This window comes from Polypterus senegalus, chromosome 3 (assembly GCF_016835505.1).
Source record: "Polypterus senegalus isolate Bchr_013 chromosome 3, ASM1683550v1, whole genome shotgun sequence".
Taxonomy (NCBI): domain Eukaryota; kingdom Metazoa; phylum Chordata; class Cladistia; order Polypteriformes; family Polypteridae; genus Polypterus; species Polypterus senegalus.
In genome coordinates, this window is record NC_053156.1 from 44,855,514 (window position 1) to 44,877,571 (window position 22,058).

Genomic DNA, 22,058 nt, shown 5'->3' on the forward strand with positions numbered 1-22,058 from the left:
CAGGAAGTCGTTTTTTTCTTCTGGTTACTAGACGACAAAGCCAGGACAGAGTTTTGCAATGTATTTAAGGTGCACTGTATATCCTTTGCATTGCGTAAATATGAAGGAAGTGGTTTTTTACTTCAAGTTATCTGGAAATGTCATTTTTGGGAATAGTATCGGTGCTGCATTGTATATTTAAGGTCATTCTTGTTTAATAAAGGAGCCGTTACATGCGAAAGCTGCATGTTTGTTGACGTCATGACCACGACACTCTGGTTACTGTTTATGTTTTTAATGTGTGCCATATGTGACCTCTGCTAATCTTATTATTTCATTTGGACTTGAATTTCGCTACATTTAGCCACGTTAATGTGGAGTCAATTGTTAAGTTCCAAATCCACGTGTTAATATTTTAAATAATGTACAGTGCTTAAATATTTAAATATGCCATTTCTTCCAAGTAATAATAGTCAAGAGCAGCGTTTGGGGATGGCAAGTGGGGCAACTGCCCCAGGCCCCGTGCCTAAGGGAGCCCCGATTATTAGGTCCGCGTTTGCCTTTCAAGCGGATTTTCAAGTTATATTCTCCAGTATGTGTGTATATATATATACACAGTGGTGTGAAAAACTATTTGCACCCTTCCTGATTTCTTATTCTTTTGCATGTTTGTCACACAAAATGTTTCTGATCATCAAACACATTTAACCATTAGTCAAATATAACACAAGTAAACACAAAATGCAGTTTTTAAATGATGGTTTTTATTATTTAGGGAGAAAAAATCCAAACCTACATGGCCCTGTGTGAAAAAGTAATTGCCCCCTTGTTCAAAAATAACCTAACTGTGGTGTATCACACCTGAGTTCAATTTCCGTAGCCACCCCCAGGCCTGATTACTGCCACACCTGTTTCAATCAAGAAATCACTTAAATAGGAGCTGCCTGACACAGAGAAGTAGACCAAAAGCACCTCAAAAGCTAGACATCATGCCAAGATCCAAAGAAATTCAGGAACAAATGAGAACAGAAGTAATTGAGATCTATCAGTCTGGTAAAGGTTATTAAGCCATTTCTAAAGCTTTGGGACTCCAGTGAACCACAGTGAGAGCCATTATCCAAAAATGGCAAAAACATGGAACAGAGGTGAACCTTCCCAGGAGTGGCCGGCCGACCAAAATTACCCCAAGAGCACAGAGACGACTCATCCAAGAGGTCACAAAAGACCCCAAGACAACGTCTGAAGAACTGCAGGCCTCACTTGCCTCAATTAAGGTCAGTGTTCACGACTCCACCATAAGAGAGAGACTGGGCAAAAACAGCCTGCATGACAGATTTCCAAGACGCAAACCACTGTTAAGCAAAAGAACATTAGGGCTCGTCTCAATTTTGCTAAGAAACATCTCAATGATTGCCAAGACTTTTGGGAAAATACCTTGTGGACTGATGAGACAAAAGTTGAACTTTTAGAAGGCAAATGTCCCGTTACATCTGGCGTAAAAGAAACACAGCATTTCAGAAAAAGAACATCATACCAACAGTAAAATATGGTGGTGGTAGTGTGATGGTCTGTGGTTGTTTTGCTGCTTCAGGACCTGGAAGGCTTGCTGTGATAGATGGAACCATGAATTCTACTGTCTACCAAAAAATCCTGATAGAGAATGTCCGGCCATCTGTTCGTCAACTCAAGCTGAAGCGATCTTGGGTGCTGCAACAGGACAATGACCCAAAACACACAAGCAAATCCACCTCTGAATGGCTGAAGAAAAACAAAATGAAGACTTTGGAGTGGCCTAGTCAAAGTCCTGACCTGAATCCAATTGAGATGCTATGGCATGACCTTAAAAAGGCGGTTCATGCTAGAAAACCCTCAAATAAAGCTGAATTACAACAATTCTGCAAAGATGAGTGGGCCAAAATTCCTCCAGAGCTGTGAAAGACTCATTGCAAGTTATCGCAAACGCTTGATTGCAGTTATTGCTGCTAAGGGTGGCCCAACCAGTTATTAGGTTCGGGGGCAATTACTTTTTCACACAGGGCCATGTAGGTTTGGATTTTTTTTCTCCCTAAATAATAAAACCATCATTTAAAACTGCATTTTGTGTTTACTTGTGTTATATTTGACTAATGGTTAAATGTGTTTGATGATCAGAAACATTTTGTGCGACAAACATGCAAAAGAATAAGAAATCAGGAAGGGGGCAAATAGTTTTTCACACCACTGTATGTGTGTGTATATATATATATATATATATATGTATAAGATGCTTCTAAGACGAACCCTTATCACATATCGAGACTCAGAGTACAGTATACTTGCAATTTGGGTACTTTTCTAGAAGAGGCCCTGTTAATTTCTGCATGACACCACATCGCATTTTGCACTGTCGTGGTATTGTAATGAATTATAAATTGCACTTTTTAAAATAGATTATATCATTATATTTTGATAAGGTTCGCGTGTTATCATGCAAAAAATGTTGCTGAATACCGTAATGAGAAAATCCGGTGTATGTTAACATATGTTTATTTAATTCGCTCGCAAGTTTGTACAGTCCACACATACCGGTAACAGCGTTTGACATAACCGGCCCCGCGTGGGGTTGGTCAGCCCAAAGCCCCGCATACCCCTAAGGCCACCTCTGATAATAGTACACTTCACTATTGATCTACCTCAGCCATTTACATTATGTGTAATGCTATTAGTTTAGTACAATTTCATTTATGTACACAATGATTTATAAAGGTTCATTTCCTGTCTTTCAGAGAAAACCACACACATACTTAATGTAACATGCATGTAAAGATGAAAGAGATTCCTTTACTTGTTTCATATAGTGTGGACAAGGTGGTAGACTTCTTTTGTCTCCTATTGTTTGTGACTGGACATCTGCAGTGGGCCCAACTTCCTCATTCAGCAGTGTATGATTGTGAAGGCTGCCACTGAGCAACACTTTCATCAAATTATTGACATTATAAAAATGTTGCTGAACAAGGTAAACGCACACACCAAGACCTTGATTGCATGTATTTTTGAGTGCAGGAGAAACAGATTCCAATGGATATTTGCAATTCATTGGGTGTGGCAATATAATGTAAGTAAAATGTTCATTTCGTATCTGCAGTAGGTGCCATCACAAACTACTTTGTAGCGGAAGATTAAAATACTATTTAAATAAACTTATAAGTTTAAAGTATATTAAATCTGAACAACAGTGTAGTATTTGTATACACTAGAAGAAGCGTAAGGATGCATCTGATGTGAGGAATAGGGACCTGTGGAAAAACAGAAATCATTTGAACCTAGAGAAGCTGTAGCAGAGTTTAATGACAGACATCACTTTTGAATTTAATACCAGAAAAAAATTTGAGTGTGTGTCCACATGCAGTGTGGTGGACTGGCACTTTGTCCAGGAATCGTTCCTAGCAGTGATTGCTGGAATAAGTTCTGACTTCCCCACTACCCTGCTCAGGAGGCCAAACTGAGCCAAAAAGTCTTGCAGTTGTCCCAGATATTGATATATGTTTTGTAGGCAATTCTTAATATAATACAAAACCATTGTAGTTTAGCCAGCTGAAATGGCGTGAGTTGAATGGGTTTAGTCCAAGTCAGGGTTTTACCAGGTACATCTTGGACTTCTTGCAATGTCCTGATAGTTTAAAAAGACACATTAAATCAAAACCACATATTAATTCCATATATTTAATGCAAAAGTATTATTATTTATTTTGGGTGGATTTGACTAGATTGGATATACTTAAATAATTCCCAAAGCACCCCCCAATTTAGAAAACTATTATGTAATTTAGTAAAAATTACATTTATTGTGTACAAGATTATTAGCATGCACTTTATAGTTAAAGTATCATTCAAAGGCAAGTTGGTATTCAAGAAAAGTCTGCTTCAGTTGGAATTATATGTTGGGTTTAAGTTGGTTCTGAGTCTGTCATTTGGAGAAGAGCACAATATAAGTTATTCTCTCAGACGACAATTTTAGAGGACTACATTGATTTCTAAATCAGATATTCCAAGGATAGTAAGATAATAATAACATAGCATTCTCAAATTCATTTAGTTCAGTCACATACAATTAGGCCAGAGTATAGCTTAGTAGCATTAGGGTGCAAGGCAGGACCCTTGACAGGGTACACACTTTCTGTCCGCAACATCTCATCACAACCACACTTAAACATGGAAAATCTTGTAGCCACAAGGAGAAGTGCACAATTTATATGATTAGCAACTGAGTGCAGAATCTGAAGTTGGGATGTTAGTTTTGGGGGAAAGAGTATAAACCACTGCATATGTGTTCATGGTGGACTTAACAATTGTGACCCATTCAGCTCCTGTGGTTACAAAATAACCCCAGCTCACCATTCCTCCAACACTGTATTTATAAGATTATATAGGTTATTGCAGTGATGTGCGATATCTGATTTTTCACCAAACATGACTTTGTGTATAGTGATGAAACAATCCCACTTAGTTCTTTTAGTCACAGAACGTTAATAATGAACTTTTGTGAATCAAATTTGCACACCTCAGACATTTTGTCATGCTCTTTTTTGTAGAAAAGGGTCTTTATCATGGTCACCATTTTTTTGGCTCTTCAGAAAACATCCAAATAATTCTCCTAAATTTTCTAATTTACTTGATGACTTTCAGCTAGGCAATACTCAGACATTAAATCTTGATACACCGCAGAAGTAGGTTCTGATTGCTGCTTTCTATTTATAATCTTACTAAAATACAATACTACTTACAATATTTACCAGAAGGTAGTAGAAATCAATATGTGCACATTTTCCTACTTTGTCTCTTGATATCTAGAAATTCTAGCAAGTTCTAGGTCTTCTGCCCTAATCTTGTTTCCTAGTATCTCTCTAGATGTGCACAGTTTGAAGAGAAGTGTTTTCTTTAGCTCATTTTGAGTCCATTATTTCATGTACAGACAAATATTTTATTTGTGTTAATACATACAGGGCAAAGCTATGTGTACTGTATATACTGTATCTGCATAAACAATTCCATCAAAGATTTCAGTATCATACTAATTCTTAATTATATTTGCTGTAACCTGTACCTGTTTACATTAAATCTAAGGAACCAGAGAAGAAGAACCCATGTTTGGGGGCCAATAAATGACATGCTGAAGTGTTTTGTCAGTTTACAATTGAAAAACTGCTCCTAAGATACCCATATCTTTTTGCATAAGGGCCTGGAAGACTTGTGAAGGCAGAAGGCAGATTGTTTGCAGAAAAGTAGGAGACATCCTGCAGGAAAAACTGTTAAAATTAGTAAGAGACCCAGGACCTGAGGAAAGATTGACCCTTAATCAGGATGGTGATGCAAAATGTACATGCAAAGCCACCTGAGAATTAGATAAAACTAAAAAAAAGTCAAAATTTTGAATGCATGTAGACAGATTTTAGTCAGTGATTATATGGCTACCATTAAAAAAAACGTTTAATCAACGATCTCAATCCAACTTTGGGGGGTTTGAGTTATTTTGCCAAGAATTGGAAAAGGTGGTAGCGACTTTAGACATCTTACTGTAACCTTCACCAAAAGTGATTTTATCATATTATTAACTGAAGAAAGGCGACTGCTTATTAAATCCATAATCTTCTGTATTTTTAAGGTATGTGTTTTTTTCCTTTATTTAATCAATGGCAACGAAATAATATTTACAGTACCTAATATGATATAGTAAATTTGAAAATTTGAAGGATGTATCTTGTCTGTATGTATTAGTTCATTATTGTATGCTGTTAATAATTATTTAATGACCGACTTTAATAGGCTACTATTATATGATTAAAAGTCATATCTAGAAATAAGCTTTTTGTCCACTTTTGGAATTTGTATTTTATGTTTAAGTAGTTTCAAAATAAGGTAAAAGCCACCCATATCCATATAAAAATGTTTTTTTTTGGTTGTTGAGAGAAGAACACCATTCCTGCATTAAGTGCTGGTTAATCTAATAACTTAGATTAATACAGATTATTAATATAAAATATCTAGACCAAAATATAATTATTATATTGTACATAAAAATATGAATTATTAGTAGAAAACAATCTTTACATGAAAGATAATAAGCCTGACCTGTGCTCAATAAATTCAGTGTTAGCTCTGTTGAGTCTTCTCTCTAATTAAACTGTTCTGTCCATTTTGCTAAATACCTAATGTACAAGAAATCACAGACTATCATACCAGCATTAGAATGAGAGGACCTAGATAAGTAAGAGAGAGCATAATGTAGTTCTGATGTTATTGAATGAGCAGATAGAGTTGCATATTTTAGGGTATCTGTCAAATAACTTTTGCAATGTGTAAAGCATTTGGCTTTATCTGATTATCTGCAGGGTGGCACGGTGGCGCAGTGGTAGCGCTGCTGCCTCGCAGTTAGGAGACCTGGGTTCGCTTCCCGGGTCCTCCCTGCTTGGAGTTTGCATGTTCTCCCCGTGTCTGCGTGGATTTTTTCCGGGTACTCCGGTTTCCTCCCACAGTCCAAAGACATGCAGGTTAGGTGGACTGGCGATTCTAAATTGTTCCTAGTGTGTGTGTCCTGCGGTGGTTTGGCGCCCTGTCCAGGATTAGTTCCTGCCTTATGCCCTGTGTTGGCTGGGATTGGCTCCAGCAGACCCCCGTGACCCTGTGTTCGGATTCAACGGGTTGGAAAATGGATGGATGGATGATTATCTGCATTACTGTATATTTATCACAGTTAATGTTTTGGCTAATGTTGAGGTAAAACTTAATAGTACATTATAGAGGGCTCCAAATTATTCAAAAATAAAATATTGTGATGCTGATTTAATTTTGTAAAGAAAGGTATGCAAGTAATTACCCCTTTCAACTTATTAATCAGTTGTACCATTTTTAGTAGTAATTATAACAACCAGACATTTTCTCTAGTTACTTTCTTTCATAATACAGTGTGAAGAAACTCTGGCCTAATCCTTCATGTAGAACATACAATACCTGTATTCATGTCGATATCTTTTGTTGATATTTGAACATGATCTACTTTTTTCATGTTCTGCTGTAAGATTTCAGTGAACAGAAATCTTGAAAGGATTTAGAAATAGTTTTGTCAATTTTCTTCTCTTTCTTTTTTCAACTGTGCTAATGTAGACTTGCTTGTTTGTTTCAGATCATTGTCTTCCTACATGACTCAGCTACACTTTAGCTTCAGGTCAAGGATAGATGGCTTGGCCTGGTACTTTGTGAGGAACCGTATGACAGAGACAAGGTATTGATGCAGCAAAAATCATGACTTGAACATCACTAACTTTATCTGAAGCAAGAAATGTATGCAGACCCCAGGATATTACTATAAGGATCTTTGTTTTTTCCTGAAACATATTTTGTTTTGCTCTTGGAGACTATTGGCAAGACCTCCAGTTTTTAGAAAACTGGTTGCTGACACATTATGGACGAAATTATTTTGACTATGGTTTTTTCTGGAAACTAGAGGCTTAGAATTAGCTATGTAACCCCTTTTTACTATAGTCTCACTAGAGACAGTAGCAGAAAAGAGAATAATGGCAAAATTAGAGGCCATCATGGCTAATGCTGCCCATTGTTTCTGTTACACATTGTCCTGGCATATTTTTTACTATCAGCTCATTCCACCATGCGGTAAAATGTGCTATAGGGAACCCATCCTTTTCAACTAATATACTGTATTGGCATTGAAACACATTTTTTTTAGAAACAATATACATTAAATTTTACTGTGTATATATTGTACATTCTGGAGCTTGTATTCTATTACATTGTGATTTTTTTTTTTCTGTCTTGCACTATGGCTTAATATTACTGGAGTAGGTAATGTTTTCCTCCTATCTATCTATCTATCTATCGATGGAATTTGTGTGTTGATAATTTCATTTTCATTGTAATAACCAAAGGTAAACTTATTTTGCTGATGACTTACCTAAATCAAACCTGATGTTTAATGAAACCTTTCAAAATCCGTCCATTATTAAACCTGATTAATCAAATTCAGCATTACAGGTAGTTAATCATGTTTTGGCATTATTAAATATAAAAAAGGAATCAACCTTTTGGATGCAGTGACAGGTATAACACACAATCTCAGACAGGGCAAATTTATAGTTGCCAATTAATCTAATGCTGATTTCTTTGGAATGTGGAAAATTGGGAGTAAACAATTCTTTGCGGATTTGGGGAGGATGTGAAAACTCCGTAGTAACAGAGATTAGACTAGGATTCAGAGGAACAACTCTGAACCTGTAAGGCAGTCACACTAACCACTGTGTCATAGTGTTGTGAAAAAATTAATGAGCCAGTCCGAAATATCCCTTTAAATTGAGTTGAGTTTACTAGAAGGATGATATTATCTTCACATCTGAGGACTGTTTTTCTATTAATTTGCATGTAAACATTAATAAAGCAGAATTTTCTTTTCTCTTTATACATAACTACAAACCAGAAAACCAAAATGAAATATTTAGTAATGAAGAAAGGCAATCAAGGGCCAAATACTTTTTTAGCAATTATAATAAATGAGACAAGTTCAAATCAGCTTGGAAATTGGCATTCAAGGGATTGTGCTATTAGAGACTGTTTCAGAGTGTGTCAGTATAATTTATTAGTTATTAAGAATTCTAGTTTTCTTTGGAGGCCTTTTTAAAATGAATATTCAGATTCTTTATGTCCATTGTATATAGTTTTAAGGGAAACTGCATTTTATCTAAAGAATAAGTTGGAATTATTCAAATATTTTATATGTGTTGCCATCACTGTAAAATGTTTTTTTTTTTAAATTATCATTTTACATAAAAGTTTATTTCCTTACTACATGATATTCAAGAATTCCAAAATAATTGAGCATTCTTTATATATGGCACCGGTCATGGCAAGTACAAATGCAGTAATATTTTTACTGTCCTTCTCTTTATTGCGTGATGACCTATATAGAGTATCAATATTTGTGAGGACAATACAAATCATATTTCATAATAACTTCCTTGTAAACAATTACCACTTTTGTCTTTATGCTTTCTGCTTATCTTGATATGTCTATAATAACTGCACTTTTTTCATAACATCTTGGATAATATTGAGTTTATAGTTCCACAGGGCCACTGCTGTCTTCAGAAACATATACAACTAAATGGCAAATTTTCACTCAACACTGGAAAGCTGATAAACAGTACACTTCTTTTGTACTTTTTATGCCTTGTCATATTACTGAATTCTGTAGCACTATATATTTATTCATCTTGTGTCTTACTTTACATAAAACAAATATAAAAAATATAACAGCCAAAAGTTTCATAATTCAAAATTATTCACATGGGCGTCTTCATCCTGATAAGTACAACTGACAGATATGCAGTTATGTGATGTTATTCCAACTGTTATTTACTGTAAATGGCACCATCTAGTGAAATAAAATGTTGTTGATTGTACAGGGTGACTTTAAAATTTGAAACAAAGCAAAAATTCTGTTCTCAGTCTTGGCAGTTGTTGGCAGAATCTATTGCTCTACCAACTTCAAATTAGAATTGTAATTGCATGCAGATGTATTAAGGCATGCGGTTAATTTTTTACAGCTACACTATCCAAAGTCACAAATTCAAGTAACAATATTTTGTACATCTAAAATGCAGTTTTGTTAAATTATTTCCACCTTTAATTTACTGAACAGGAAAGCAATTGTCCAGAGTACAGAAAGGTAGCTGAAATTAGTGTGAAACTCCCCTGTCAAAAAAAATATATTTTTTTCCCTCCCAGTGGATTTATACCACAGGGCATCAAGATTGTGTACAAATAATCCATTACAGGATCTGTGTTTCTAGACAGAATGTGGATAAACCTGTAGAGTTTTCCTGTGTTATAAAACAGAACATTTTCTATGTCTCCAAATTAATTAAAGTACTGTGTTAGCACTATAAGTCTCTAAATCCATTTTTTCCTACTCACTCTACATTTAGCATATTTGTAGGTGCATAATGCATTTGTGAGAAAATATGTTTATGTATGTTTTGTTGTTTCTAAATTATAGGTATTATTAAATTCCTATAGATTAATTAGTAAGTTTATTGTTTGCTTTCAAAGGAAAATGTTCATATGTCTCAAATGAATGCTGTCCACTGAAAATATTATTAACGTTTAAATGTAATTTAAAAATCAACTTCAAAGTGTTTGATTGCTGCTAAACACAATACTGTGCAAAATATTAAGGCTCACATGTGATGCTGCTAAGCACCTTGAAAGTACGAGTTAATAGATTACCGAATAATTCTGTTAAACTCATATTCGCCTAGAGTAGTGGTCTTGTTCTGAAGGGCCAGAGTGGCTGTAAAGTTTTCATCCTAAAAATATGCAAGTTAAATTCCAGTTCATGTTGTATATAAGACATCATCTAATACTGCAGGTGGTTTTCTCCTGCTCTCTTTTTGCCATGTTACAAATTCATCATTGCTATACATTTTACTTTCCTAAGTAGGAAACATTATTTTATTTCATTATTAATATTTGTTAAATCCATTTTCTTGATGATTTTAAAGATACAAATAATGACATAAAATTTTCTTGCTTTTGGATAACTATTTACTACTGTTTAAAGGCATTTTCACACTCATAGTCCATTTGCTTTGTTCTGAATCATGGGGGTGGTGGATCCATTATTATGTTTAAGGTTCCAGTTAGTTTGGTTGTGTTTCACACTGCAAACTTATATAAGTACAGTTTTGTCATATAATTAATTTTTTATTTTAACTATTATTTTGTATTAAATTATTTTATATATATATATATATATATATATATATATATATATATAACCCTGTCTCATACAGTAGACACACAATTTTTTAAAGCAATGTGGAATAAAGTAGATTTTTTACCTCCATGTACCCATGTATATTATTTTCTCCACATTTTCATAGCATCATCACACTACCATTTTTAGGTTTGTTTTGTGTCACAACTATCACCATTTTGGGAGTTCTGACTTTACCACTACCATATTTTTGTTAATGAGAAAGTGTGGTTGCTATCACATGACCATAAAAATTCTGCAAGTAACATCACCACCTAATCATTATTTAAGATGGCAATGCACTATCCGCAAAGTCCAAGTTTTTGTATAAAATACAAAATTTAATGGAGAATTTAGTTAGATCTTATTTGGAAGTTCTTGACAATAATCATTGGTTTGTGTATTGGGCTTGGTGTCTTGGTGCATTGTTTCAACTTTTCTGTGTTTTTGACCTTTGCGTGATTTAAACATTGGCCTCCATTATCATTTCCTGGCCTATTTCCTGTGTTTTATTTTTACTACCAGCAGTATATAAAATTTGATTTAGGTTGAAAAGTGAGTGACACTGAGATAAAGAGGCTATTATCAGAGATTAAGCAGAAGAAGAAAGATTAGAGAGCACTACAAAAACAAGTGTTTTCCATGATTCCACCAAGTGATGCTAGAATTTAGAAACCTGCAGCAGAGATTAATCCCACTTACTAACCCTGTCCCTCAGGTTAATGGCAATACCAAGAGCCTGTTAATCCATATCCTACAAGTTTCTTAGGGAATTGAATATCAGAGATAAGAAATGTAGAGGCTTCCTAGATCAGTGCAGGCTGGTCTTTGACCAACAATCATAAAAATATGCCACTGATTGTTTAATGGTGGTATTTATAATTTCTCCTTTAGATGGGATCCTTTTGAATAGGTCTCTGCCCTTTATGATTTCACCCATCTTTGTTGTTTTACTTTGATTTTTTACTTTTGAAATGGTGTTGCTTTTAATAAACTATCAGATTGCAGGCAAGGCCGCAAGTCAATTCATGATAATATTATTACCTTTTACACTATCTCTGAAGACAAAGGGTAGAAGAAATGCAATCCTGTTTGAGTTCAGGAAAGGTCTCTTATAATAACTGAAAGATGAGCTAGTTAGCCATGACATGGAGGATACCTTTGATGAGTTAATTAGTTGGGTTCTTAAATTAAGTACCAGGCTGACTGAGCAGATATTAGAACACTGACCAGTTAGAGAACTGAAAGAGGCTCCTGTGCCTACAGAACTGGAAAAGGGTAGTCTTAGTATAAGAGAACTAAGATAGAGTTTTACAGAAGCTTGTTTTTATTTTGGAGATTCCACAAATACAGTGCCTTCAATTAACATTTGGACCATGTAGAAAAGGATATTGTCATTTCTACATTAAGTGCCAAAAAAGCATACAAATACTCTTAAATTAATGTCACTTTAATCATATCTAAATTGTTTAATTTGTAATTGTAAACCGGTGAGGAAAGGAATAAATCAAAGAAAAATATGTCTTCTGTGGTGGGCTGGTGCCCTGCCCGGGGTTTGTTTCCTGCCTTGCGCCTTGTGTTGGCTGGGATTGGCTCCAGCACACCCCTGTGACCCTGTAGTTGGGATATAGCGGGTTGGATGATGGATGGATGGAAAAATATGTCTTTGTCCCAAACATTATAGATGGTACAGTATACTTGCATCTAATTCTAAACTGCAGGAGTGCTAAAAAAATCCTATATTAGGATTGGTAGGGTAGGCAAATGTAATCAAACCCTTTATAGAAATCTTTTAGCAGTCTTTGTAAACATTAGTCCAAGGAGCTCTCAGCCTTAATTTACAGTGGGGCATCTGAGAATTTTATTAGTTCAGGGCTTCATAGTTTAATGCTCCAGAAATTCCTTTGAGGTTCAAACAAGGAGTTATTTAAATTGGTTGAGGTGCTATTCAGAATGGATTGTTGGAATTCAGTAATCCTGGTTTAGAATTAAAAAATGATAGTTATAACTACTGATTTTCTTTGTTGTTCATAGTACCAACCAACCTTGACCTTTCAACAGCTTTTGACACTATTGACCATGAGGTCTTGCAGTTGCGGCTTGAACATATGGTGGGGCATAAAGGGGCTGCTCTTAACTGTTTCAGGTCATTTGTTACTGGTAGACACTTTTCAGTGTCTTTCAATTCTTGTTTCTCCTCTACTGCTCCTGTTAAATGTGGTCTTCCTCAGGGATCCATTTTGGGTCCTGTTTTATTTTCTATTTATCTTTATCCTATAGGAGCTATTTTCAGGAAATGTAATATTTCTTTTCACTGTTATGCTGATGATCCACGGGTTTGTATTCCTGTTTGTAACTCTGCAATTAATCAGCTGCACAATTATCTTTTTGAACTAAGATCATGGATGGCTGATAATTTTCTTGAACTTAATCAAAATAAAACGGAAGTGGTGATAGCTGGTTCCCCTGCCAAAGCTGAAATTGTTTTCAATTGTTTTCTTGACTCTCTCATTGACTTTTGCCAACCTCAAGTCCGTAATCTTTGTGTCAGTTTTGTGCAGTTGGTGTACCTCATCTGTTGCACTCATTATATTAAGGAGTTACCTTCAATTGAACTGTTTAAAACAAGACTGAAGACTCATTTCTGCTCTCTAGTTTTCAGTGACGTTCATTGACAGTGATGGTTGCCCTATTCTTAGTCATCTTCTTTCTTTTCTTTAACTCACCGCTGGCAGTATTTCATTTTATTGTACTTTATTTCTGTTTATTTTATTTCTGTTCATTGTATGTTTTAGTGTAAAGCACTTTGGCTACAGCACTGCTGATGTTGTTTTAAATGTGCTCTATGAATAAATTGACATTGACAATAATCCACACATTAATCTGAATTAGTTTAAATGGACTATGCATTACTTAACTATCAAAACCTTTACTTAACTATCAAAATCTTTATATACAAACTGGATTGTGCATTAGCATCTCAAGGTGCCAGCCTACTAAAGACTGCAAGGATTAACAAAAAATAGTGAGAAGTCGATCTGTTAACTACAGGCCCCATCACATAAATTGTTAGGGCTCGTTTATGTTAAATCAGTTTGAAATTGCATTAATTCACTGTATGTTTAAACGTCTTTGTGTGTTTATGTGTGTGCATTATGTATATAGTACTTTGTAATTGTATTTTAATTGTGAACATCTGTGCCTGCACTCAATCAAAAGCAGTATACAAAAATAAACTGAACTGAATTAATTGGTTTAATTTGGAAATGTAAGCCTAGAGGAGAACTATTTTAGAGATTGAATGCTTCATATTACACCTCCTCAGATTCAGTATTGTTGAGTAATCCCTGAACTTCCCCAGTATGGGAATTTTTCAAAAAGGAATCCCTTAATTTATAACATAGGAATTATAATTTCACCAATTACCTATTACCAAAAATGAAAAATATATGCACTGTCTAGACCAGAATTTATAATTAAATAGAAATACATTCAGGAAAACTTTCAAAATGGGTTAATTAGATTTTCTTCTGTTATATTTCAGTTGATGTGTGCTCACTGGCTTATGTTTATTTTCATTTGTATTACTTTTTATTGGTTTCTTTCTCTCTCTTAGTAACTACATACATCTTGTGAATCATGGTCTCTTTATTTTTTAGTTTATATGTATTTTGTGTTATACTCCTATGTTCTTTGTGCTTTCTGGGTATAACCCCAAGACGTGGGCCACCCTGAGATCACTGTTTTAGGATCCTTTAGTGGTTTGATTTTTTTAGAGAGTGCATTTTTGTGTTTTTTTCTGTTTTCTGGATTTATTGCTTCTGTTGCCTTGTGGATAGGATTTGTTTCTTGTGTTTTTCACTCTTTAGGCAAACCCTTTGCTGGTTTTAGCCATTTTTGTTCTTTTTGATGATTTTTCAAATAAATTCCCTTTTTAAAATTAAGATTATTTGTGGATTTGTTTCTCATGCCAAATATTTTCTTACAGTTTTTTCCTTTTGGTTGAAAATAAATTTGAAACATTTCTCTAATTTTTAGGGTATGGTCAAGCTTAAGCCTGTCAGTAGAGTTTTGGGTCAGGCTGCCTAGTGTGAGGCATATTTATGCATAGGATAGGGAAGACCATTTACTAGTTTATTTGTGTTTTAAAGGCCTTTCGCCCTTTTTCTTTCTTTGTTTTGTACTCGGATCACAACATCTTGCACACCAATTGGGGCCTTTTTTGCCTCAGTCCTGCATTGATTACAAGAAGTGAAATACAATTACAATTAAAATAAAAATAATTACCTGCTGCATTAATTTCATTCCTACTCACTCAAGTCACTGGTTCCTCCTTCTTTACTTAACTAAGTTTAACTGTAATCTTATTCATATCTGTTTTGACATGGAGGTCCAAACAAGGTGAGAAGGCGAGTGAGTACTATAAAAAGACCCACAAAACACCTGCAGCCTTCATCTTAAGCCTGCCCCAAAATGGGGACCTGGCTTTAAAAGTTTCAAAGACACAGGAGATTACAACCTTGTGCATATTATTGAAAAAAAGTATTAAATATCATGGACCAAAATTATGATACGGGAAATTAAGAATTATTTAGCATTATAATAATTGTTTAATTGATTTGAAGGAACAGCGCACCCTTTTGTCATTGAATTGACCACAAGAATTTGATGTACTTAAAATCTACTGAGTAGTTCAATTCTAGACCTGAAAATTTTAATCAGAATATAAAGGGTTACGTACTATGCTAAAATATTTGAATTAATGCCAAATTTAGTTATGTTTCCCAGTGGATTTATTATAGTCTTTACCTCCCTAAAACAGACATTGGGAGGAGCTAACCACATACTTCATTATAGGCTTTTCCTTTGAAAGGATTTTACCGCCATATTTATTATAGACAGAATTTAAAAGAGTGCACACTTTATTCCATTGAAAAAACTCCACACCTCTAAAGAACCACAATTTTTTAAAGAAGTATAAATAAGACCTCAACGACATCACACATTGTAAGTAAAATTGCAGCAACAGATTATAAATGAAAAAATATTAATACAAACAGTATACAAATATGATGTAATTACTCCAAAGCCCTGAAATAACATGTATAAATACAACTTATATTCTGCTGTTGTGGTCAGTCATTCGTAATTGTAATTTAAGTATGCTTTTCAATTTTCTTTCATTATATGTACTTGTGGTTGCTGCCACAAATACAGTGGTCTATTTGGATGTGTATTGTCTGTTTCATTTTAACTACTACCTTTACTGTTTATAATCAGTCCTGTCACAGATTTGGAACATGCTTTCTTTTCCAGAATCAAGGAAATTAAGGAAACTGCAACATATAAGAAAATAAACCCTTTGTTAGGGATGCAGTAAACTTTTGGGAACCAAAAATATTCAGCCAAAAGTATAAACAAATTACAATTTTGTCTTTAGATGAATGAGTAAAAATGTGACATTTTTTGGCCAAAGATGGGAAGCTGTTTCCATTGTTTTCTTGTGTTGGTGGTTATTACTTTATAGGGGAAAAGGCAGAGGAGTGGTTATTATTTACAATGAGAAATGGCAGCAGTAGTGACATACTTCTAGATACTGCAATGATTTAATTAAGGTAAAAGCACATGGAGAAGGGAAGGAAGAAGAAGAATAAAGGATCATGCCAAACTCATTGGCATGAACTGAGGAACAATGTTGTTTAAATAAGTTGACTTGCCAGCCAAGGAATGGACAAAGTACCTTAACAAGCTAACTTTCTTGCATATATATTATCTTTGTGAATTACCTCATTTTATAGGTTATAAAAATATTTCGGAATACATAAACAATTTAATAGTTGGATGCAAGATCTTGAAATGTACAAGCCAGCAGACTGCAAAAGCACAGTCATTCTAGCCAAGGTAGGTTGGCCAATTAAAGTATTTATTTACTGACCTTCTTATGCTGGTATAAGCTGTTTTTAGGTACATTTGCATATAAATATGAAAAGCACCTACTGTCATTGTAATGTTTGCATGTGTGTGTTCACATAGAATAACTCCACTCACAGTAGACTTATTTTGTAGAGATTTGGTACACTTATTCTTTAAGGAAGTTTTTCAGGAAAGTTAAACTTTCTTTGAGACATCTTGAATAAAGGCTCTCATCCTGCGAAAATAATTTCCAAATTTTTTAACTCCTCTATCTTAAATTAGAGAAGCATCCTGTTTAATTTCAATTATGAATTAGGTTAGTGTTTTAAGCTTAGTTTGAGAGAGATTACTGCAATTTGTTTATTTTGTATATCTGTTTTACTCATCTGACAGCCACTTCTAACAACAAACACTGACATTCCTGTAGAGTCATATTCATGGCAGAGGCTTCTGCGGATGCTGCCTGTAGAAGTGACAGCATTGGCTTGTGTGAACCTCTGACATACCAGGTTGCTTCTGCTGCTGCTTGTAATGAAAGTGGGTAAATTGTATGATTTTTGTGACCTTAAAAGTAAGAAATGCACACAATTAACTTATCTATAAATTAATGAAAGTAACACTTTATACAAATATTCATGTGCAAATGTTGCTGCTGGTACATCACATTTCTAGCATTCTGGATTTAAATAATTTTCCCTATTATTATCTGTACGGAATATCCATGTTTTTCTGTATGTGGGTGGCTTTTCCACTGAGTACTCTGGTTTCCCTAATTTGGTGATGTGTTGGATGTTGACAAGCTTGTAACACATACAAGTAAGAATTTCATGGTGCTCTGTACATGTGAAAATATTAACCTTACAAACCTATGAAACAGAACTATACTAAGCAGATTTAAATATATTAGCATGTCTGTGAAAGTGAATGGCCCAATGGAGCACTGGTTAAAACTGCTGCCTTACAGTGTGGAATCTTAGCTTTAGATAGTGGTCTAGGCACTGCTTATGTTGACTTTGAACTATTCATTCTTTCCATGTCTGTAAGGCTTCTTCTCGAGTTCCAGTTTTACCCTCACATCCCAAAGACATGTAAGGGTAAGTAGGGGCTGTGTGAGTGTGGATGTGTCCATGAATGTTCTCTGCAGTCCAATGAGATGTACTTTAGGTTTCTTTTCTATAGTAAATTTTCCCTCAGTTTTACAGTAACAGTACAAAACAATAGTTTTCACATTTAATAATTATTATATTTTATAGCCCTTGTTTAGGTTTATTGTAGAAAACAAAAGTCTCAAAATAGGAGAACCATTTAAAAAACAAATACAAAATGACAATAAATGTAATGTTAATATGACAATATTTTTTAGTAATAGTACAAAAATTTACAGAATTGAAAACAAAAATGTCAAACAAATACTGACACTCTCAAAACAGGTTAACAACACTGATGGCTGCAATGTTCACATCTCTATAAGGATCTGTTCATGGAACCACCTACTGTTTTTTACACCTCAAAAGAAAATAACTGCCACTCAGCTGTACTCTTAATGCCTGAAATGAGCACACTGTGTCTAAGAACAGACAGAAGTCAGTAATCAAAAACAAACATAAGAAAACCAAATACCAAGGTTGAGAACCAAAAGGTTGAATCAAAATTCTTCCTCTAACTAACTAATACATGGGAGCGCATTTTTTTTGAAAATCCAAAGATGTGGATGGATGATAATATATGCAGCCCTCTGAAATACTAATGGTGCTGTGTTCTCCACAACAGTTAGGCTGTTGACTGGGAAAAGGAATAATAATAAACAAGAACACTCTAAACTAGATTCTTGGATGTGACTTTTAGGCCAGAGACAAGAATATAATTATAAACGTACAAATGAAAACTCCTGAAGGGAGCAGGCAGAATGTAGTCTATAATCAAACAGGAGTCAAAAATCGAAAAAGCAAAGCACAACAGTTCATCAAAGCCAACAACAAAATTGCAGCAGTCATATCAAAACACTACAAAATGTCACTGACCATAAGAAAAATAAGACAACAAAATAGTGATATGTAATGTTTAAAATAAACTATCATAGTGAAGTAAAGACAGTTACAGTTTGTTTGTTCTTCTCCAATTTCTGCCCATCTGGGAGTACACCAAACACAGCTGTCAGTTGCAACATTCGCAGGTTTGATCTTGCCCTGAAAACATTTTGGACAATATTAAATGAGATACATGTCCTCGATAAAAGATTTAAAGTTGAATAATTATATGCTTTGCCATAATGCAGCTAGAGTGAATTCTGTGTGTGGCTGTCTTCCACTCACTTTCTGAAATGTTGAGTAAGAGATCACTTTCCCACTGTACTCTGAGATCTTTGAAAGGAAGGGACTTGTTTTTATATATTATAGAAATACTGTCTTCAAGACTTATCAATATTTCTTCTCGAATAGAAATAGATGGGAGGGGAGGAAAGTTAGGCATATTTAGTTTTTTAATTTGAAAATAGTGGAAAAATTGTATTGATGGTAAGCTAATTTTGGAGTGTGATTTTTCATAGGATGCAAAGACATTTTCTATATACAAATATCTAAATGATTTAATCCTATACATTTTCCCAACAATAAAAACGTGTATGTTTTAGAGGGAGGAAAAAGGTGGTTATTGTGTAGAGGTGCCCCAGATAAAAGCTTCTCTGTTTTAAAGTGCTTCCTTCATTTATTCCATATTCTGAGTGAATGAAGGATAATTGGGTTTATAGTATATTGACAGCAACTTTTATTTACTGGGGTACAAAGGAAGAAATATAAAAAAAGTACTGCAGGATTTTATTTCTATTGCAGACCAAGGTTGTGTGTGTTTATCTATTTGTGTCAATGTCCAGGTTTTTATAGCTTGTGTATCTGCTACCCAGTAGTAAAATTGAAAGGTAGAGCCATGTCACCTTCTACTTTAGGTCATTGTAGGGTCACCCTTTGGATGCATGGGTGTTGTGAATTCCGTATAAATTATGTATATTCAAACTAATTTCTTAAAAAATGTTTAATGTATATGGGGATACTTTGAAATAGAAAAAGAAGCTTGGGGAGGATATTTATCTTGACAGTGTATATTTTCCTTACTAAGGTGAGATGGAGAGTAGACTGTCTATGCACATCTTGTTTAAGTTTTACATGTAGACAGTAATTAAAAAAAAAAAAAAGTTTTATATTTTCTTGTGATGTTTACCCGTAGGTATTTAAATTGATCTACAATGATAAAAGGGAAGGTGTCCAATCTAATATTGTGTGCTAGAGAGTTCACTGGAAAAAACACACATTTATGCAAATTAATTTTGAAACCAGATATCCTTTAAAAATCCACTACTACTGTACTGTTAGGACTTCAGGCACAGAATTTTGTAGGTTTGATAAATATATACTGTTGTGTTTGAAAGTTTGTGAACCCTTTAGAATTTTCTATATTTCTGCATAAATATGACCTAAAACATCATCAGATTTTCACTCAAGTCCTAAAAGCAGATAAAGAGAAACCAGTTAAACAAATGAGACAAAACTATTATACTTGGTCATGTATTTATTAAGGAAAATGATTGAATTTTACATATTTGTGATTGGCAAAAGTATGTGAACCTTTGCTTTCAGTATCTGGTGTGACCCCCCCCCCTTTGCAGCAATAACTGAAACTAAACGTTTCCGGTAACTTTTGATCATTCCTGCACACCAGCTTGGAGGAATTTTAGCCCATTCCTCCGTACAGAACAGCTTCAACTCTGGGATGTTGGTGGGTTTCCTCACATTAACTGCTCACTTCAGGTCCTTCCACAACATTTTGATTGGATTAAGGTCAGGACTTTGACTTGGCCATTCCAAAACATTAACTTTATTCTTTTTTAACCATTCTTTGGTAGAACGACTTGTGTGCTTAGGGTCGTTGTCTTGCTGAATGACCCACCTTCTCTTGAGATTCAGTTCATGGACAGGTGTCCTGACATTTTCCTTTAGAATCTATACTAATAAAAGGCAAAGCACTCACTCACTCACTCACTCACTCACTCACTCATTAATTCTCCAACTTCCCGTGTAGGTAGAAGGCTGAAATTTGGCAGGCTCATTCCTTACAGCTTACTTACAAAAGTTAAGTAGGTTTCATTTCGAAATTCTACACGTAACGGTCGACAACGTTCGCCATGTTGAACTTTCTTATTTATGGCCCCATCTTCACGAAATTTGGTAGGCGGCTTCCCTGCGCTAACCGAAACCGATGTACGTACTTATTTTGATGATATGAGGCCACTGTCGGCCGCCATATTGAACTTTCCAACGTCACTAATTCTCCAACTTCCCGTGTAGGTAGAAGGCTGAAATTTGACAGGCTCATTCCTTACAGCTTACTTACAAAAGTTAAGCAGGTTTCATTTAGAAATTCTACGTGTAACGGTCATAATGGTTGACAACGTTCGCCATGTTGAACTTTCTTATTTATGGCCCCATCTTCACGAAATTTGGTAGGTGGCTTCCCTGCGCTAACCGAAACCAATGTACATACTTATTTCGGTGGTATGATGCCACTGTCGGCCGCCATATTGAACTTTTCAACGGTCTTTGTTACTTATGGGCCCATCTTAAATAAATTTGGTACGCGGGTTCCCAATGCTAACTGAATCTTACTTACGTACATATATACGTCCATAGCCTGCAGCTCGGTCACCGTGTGAGGTGGCGTTGGGTCCCCCATCCCAACGCCTCCCACGTTGTTGGCTGCCTGCCTGTATAAGGCCGTCCGTCGCTCCAGTCTCTACATTCCCTTCCTTGCTTTGCCACAGGATTCACGTCTCCCTGCTGATAACTACAGCCTTTTTATTTAATCCACGGCTTCTCCGCTGTTTTATTGTTCATTTATTACGATTATAGTTATTGTGTAGGTATTTTAGACTTACTTTACATTGTTCAGGTACCCATTTCCTTTATCATTCCAACCGTACCCCTATTAACATGTCTATCGAGGTGATCACCATCGATCAAAGAACTGTCACTTACCGAGTGGTTTCCATGCCCGGAGATGGCACCTACCTTTTCCATTCTCTTTGTTACATATTGCACGGCCATATCAGGCTCACTCTTGATATCCGGAGGAATATTGTGTCTTATGTATTGAATGACTGGGACAGGTTCAAGGTGTGGACTGATGACGGTACAGGAGATAATTATACTACACAGGAGCACTAGAAGAGTGAAATGCTTAAGCCCTTCACCTATGCATCTGCAAGTGAGTTGATGGCTGCCGCTAAATTGTTCGGTTGTCGCTTTCAAGTGTACCGAAATGGCCAAATATTTTACACCTTTCGACAACCGCCAATGCCTCTTAAACATCTTAGATT

At 35.1% G+C, this 22,058-nt stretch overlaps 1 protein-coding gene across 1 annotated transcript in view; it reads left to right on the forward strand.

Annotated features, from left to right (window-relative positions):
• The window catches only part of slc12a9 (solute carrier family 12 member 9), a 253,109-nt gene that overhangs the window by 2,728 nt on the left and 228,323 nt on the right, over positions 1-22,058 (forward strand). The gene's annotated exons all lie outside the window — the stretch shown is intronic.